The sequence below is a fragment of the Simochromis diagramma genome, unplaced genomic scaffold, assembly GCF_900408965.1.
Source record: "Simochromis diagramma unplaced genomic scaffold, fSimDia1.1 OVJJ01000426.1, whole genome shotgun sequence".
Taxonomy (NCBI): domain Eukaryota; kingdom Metazoa; phylum Chordata; class Actinopteri; order Cichliformes; family Cichlidae; genus Simochromis; species Simochromis diagramma.
Genome location: NW_024387170.1, coordinates 2,250,615 through 2,255,430, shown reverse-complemented (window position 1 = coordinate 2,255,430; position 4,816 = coordinate 2,250,615).

The window sequence follows — 4,816 nt, the reverse complement described above, 5'->3', positions numbered from 1 at the left end:
GCCAATAACTGATTTTAAAAATATTGCTAGTGGTACTCCTCATCCTCCTAGTAGCACCTGCTGGGGATCAAACTCTGGTAATTGGCGATTCTGCCTTTATACTAGACAGTATACCAGGGGTGGGGAACTGCAGGCCTCAAGGGCCAGTGTCCTGCAGGTTTTAGGTCTCACCATGGGTCAACACACCTGAATCAAATGATTAGTTCATTACCAGTTCATTATTAGAAGAACCCATATTAGAAAACAATAAGCCCAGTAATGAGGCTTCAGATACTGTTGCTGCCTCTACCTGAAGCCAGATCGGAAGCTTAGCATAACAATAATCAGTAGGCGAAACCCACTGCCAGTGCAATAGAGCTCTTAAATTTGCTGCCCAGTAATAATGTCTAAACACAGGGAGACCTAACCCCCCCACTGGAAGTATTTTTTTGAAGATGAGCCTTGGATATCTGAGGGGGTTTTCATGCCCAAATGAATGAAAGAATCAATGAATCAAGCTGCGTAAAAAATTTAAGTGGCAAATAAATAGGAAGGTTTTGAAAAAGATATAAAAAACGTGGCAAAGACACCATTCTAACTGCATTTATTCGACCAATCAGAGACAGAGGAAGCAGTTTCCATTTTCTAATATCGTCTTTGAGCTTGTCCAGCATTTCCAAGAAATTCAATTTATAGAGGAGTTTGGGATTTTTAGAGATCTTAAGGCCAAGGTAGGTAAAAGATGTAGTCACTAATTTGAATGGGAGTGAGCTGAGGAACTTTGGGCATAGATTATCTGTTATTGGCATAAATTCAGATTTGTCCCAATTGATCATATATCCTGATAATTTCCCAAAGTGTTTAATGCAATTTAAAAGATTAGGGAATGAAATTTCTGGTTCAGGAAGGCAGATCAATAAATCATCTGCATGCATATTAACAAGACTTTCAACATTCCCAAATTTAACTCCCTGTATACCAGGGTGGTTTCTTATGTTAATGGCAAGGGGCTCCAGAGCTATATCAAAAAGAAGCGGTGAGAGGGGATCCCCCTGTAATTGAAAGGGGGAGGATTTATCTGCGTTAGTGAGAATGCAGGACACCGGACACAGATAAATCATTTTAATCAATCCCTAAAGTACTCCCCAAAACCAAATTGTTTTAGAGTCTCAAATATATAAGGCCATTCAATCTGATCAAACGCTTTTTGGGCATCCAGAGAAAATACTGCTGTTTTAGCCTCTTTTCCATAACCTGAGTAAATTGTATTTAATAATAAACGGACATTATTAAATGACCATCTACCAGGAATAAATCCTGTTTGATTAGGATGTATAATTGTTGAAATATGTTTACTCAATCTTGTAGCTAAAACTTTGGTTATGATTTTATGATCACCATTTAAAAGAGCAATGGGTCTGTAATTTGCTGGGTCACCTTCTTCCTTTCCAGTTTTGTGAAGCAAGCAGATGTTTGCATCATAAACTGAAGTCGGTAACCTTTTATTTTTAACGGGGTCATTTATCATCCTAAGCATGAGAGGAGTAATTTTATTTTGGAAGGCTTTAAATAATTCATTACCGAATCCATCTGGGCCAGCTGTCTTTCCAAGTGGTAAGGCTTGGATTGTTCTTAAAAGATGTTTTTCAGAGACAGGGGAATCAATTTCATTTCTCAGGGCTTCATCTAATTGGGGAATAGATAATTGATCGAAGAAGTTGCTAAAATCGCTTTGAGAGGGTTTAATTTTACTAGAATACAGATCTTTATAGAATTTGGTAAAACAAGTATTAATTTCCTTTGGATTAGTACTTACTTTACCGGATTTCATTATCACTTTTTGAATTGCTCGTTTTGCTTGCTCCCCTCTAAGTTTATTTGCCAGCAGTTTCTCTGGTTTATCTCCAAATTCAAAATGTCTCTGTTTGAGCTTCAAGAGAAGATTGCTAATGCGTTTATTTAAAATTGTGTTATATTCATACCTTAATTTCAAATTTTCATTTAAATCAGTTTGCAACAAAGATGATCTATATACTTCTTCCAGTTCAGGAAGCTTATTTTCTATTTCTTTAAGCCTTTTTCCCAATATTTTTTTCTTGGAAGATTCAAAGGAAATAATATGACCTCTCATCACGACTTTAAAGGTCTCCCATAAAGTAGAATCCGAAACTTCTCCGTTATCATTAGTAGCAAGAAACATATCCATATTCGCATTGAGATATTTAATAAATTCTTGATCATTCAGAAGGGAAGGGTTAAAATGCCAATTATAATTTTTGGTCAAATTGTTTTTAAAGACCATTGAAACCAGGCTGTGGTCAGATATTACAATATTATGGTAATTTGAATCAACAACTATGGGCAGGATATCAGAAAATAGTCAATTCTAGTATAGGTTTTATGGACATGAGAGAAAAATGAATAGGCTCTCTCAGTTGGATGTTGTAGGCGCCAGATATCAATTAAATTTCTAGTTTTAATTAAGTCTTTCAAAGTTTGTACTGACCTAATATTCAAGGGGGCTTTTATGGATAGTCTATCCAAAAAAGTGTCAAGATAGCAGTTAAAGTCACCACCAATAATAATGTTGGAGGTAACTGTAGGTATTAAGTTGAAAACTTTCTTTAAAAAAAAAATCAGGATTATCCACATTTGGAGCATAGATGTTAAGCAAGGTTATCGGTAGTGAATTAATTTGACCGGTGACTATAAGCTATGTGCCATATGGGTCAGCAATCACAAAGTCTGAACAAAATGAAACATTCTTTTTAAGGAGAATTGCAACTCCTCTGGCCTTACTGGTAAAAGGAGCTTGATACACTTGAGATATCCAATTTGCTCTTAATCTTCGTTGCCTATTAATATTTATATGAGTTTCCTGAAGGAATATTATATCTGCACTGATTGATTTAAGGTGTGAGAGAACTTCACCTCTTTTAATTATATATCCGAGAACTAGTTTTAGATTGTTTCCCTCAGAACACACCTCATTGTTTGACCCAAACATCATGTATCAACTCGATCAGATATCGACTTCCATCGCCATATGCGTAGATATACACACACACACACACACATAAAACAAAAACAAAAAAAGAAAACACCGCACTTAAACAGCCTAAAAAAACAAAACAAAACAAAAAAAACCCATAGGCACTCCCCATCCACCCCCCACCCCGGCATAAAGCACTTCTGAAATGAAGTACTGGCGTCCCTCTCTGCCAGAGGCCACTGGGCACACGGCCTTCAACACATTCCTCCACAGAGTGTCCAATGCAATCAGGAAAAAAAAAAAAACTACGCTTGACTCCGTGCTCAAACAAACTATTAAATAGTAAAAAAAATGCAATATACTAGTCTCTCAGAACATTAAAGAGTATTTTACAGAAGAAGCATAAATCATACAGCTCTATTCCAAACTATTCAGCTCGGAGTTTATAAACACAGACACCTCACCCGGAGTAGAAAAGACCTTCAGGTGTCCATTATATTTCACATGAAGTTTAGCTGGATACCGAATCCATGGTCTTGTTAGGAGAGACAGCATCCATCCCACTTTGGATGGAGCAGCTCTCATTTCTAGAAATATGGACAAATTTATTAAACACCAAAAATATCTCTATCCAGAGTTGGGACCAGGAAGGAGAGTTGCAGTCTTACATGCCTCTCTGCAGCTTCTCTCCTCCTATTATCTCCCCAAAACCCCATCCCCATAAAGAGTGTTTCAGCTCCCAAACAGACAAAAAAAACAAAAAAAAACAAACTAAAATCCAGCAAAAAATGTCTTAAATATAAAAAAATTAAAAAAAAAAATCGCAAAGAAAGAACAATACAGTATCCACATCTGAACCAAAGAGTAAAACAGTGAAATGTGGATTATTAAACATTAGGTCTCTCTCTTCCAAGCCTCTGTTAGTGCATGACTTAATAATTGATCACCAAAGGATCAGCAGGATGATTATGTTAGTTTAAATGAATCAACACCCCTGAGTCATTCTAACTATCAGAAACCTCGAAGCACAGGCCGAGGGGGCGGTGTGGCAGCAATCTTTCACACCAGCCTATTAATCAACCAAAGACCCAGATAGACTTTTAATTCATTTGAAAGCCTGATGCTTAGCCTCGTCCACCCCAGCTGTGAAACTCAGAAACCAGTCTTACTTGTTATCATCTATCATCCACCTGGGCCTTACACAGAGTTTCTGTCTGATTTCTCAGACTTTATATCTAATTTAGTTCTGAGCTCAGATAAAATAATTATTGTGGGTGATTTTAACATCCATGTAGATGCTAAAAATGACAGCTTCAAAATGGCATTTAATCTGTTATTAGACTCAATTGGCTTCTCTCAAAATGTAAAAGAACCCACCCACCACTTTAATCACACTCTAGATCTTGTTTTAACATATGGCATAGAAACTGAACATTTAACAGTGTTTCCTGAAAACCCTCTCTTGTCTGATAATTTCTTAATATTATTTACATTTACAATAATTGATTACACAGCAGATAATGTCACAGACGTAACATTATCTACAGCTACTTTCAGTACCTACTAGAGGAGACTGTGCCTTCGCCATTGCCGCACCCAAATTATAGAATAATGATCCTCTTGACATTCACGCATCTGATTCTATTAAATCTTTAAATCACGTCTAAAAAATTACTTGTTTAACCTAGCATTCGAGGCTAATTAGGGTGATTTTCATCTGGCTCTGCATTTACATGATGTAATTATTTTATATCTGTAATTTATATATATATAAAAAAATATATTCCGATTTTATCTGTATCATGATATTACTGGAAAGCACTTTGGTGTACAATAATTGAATAT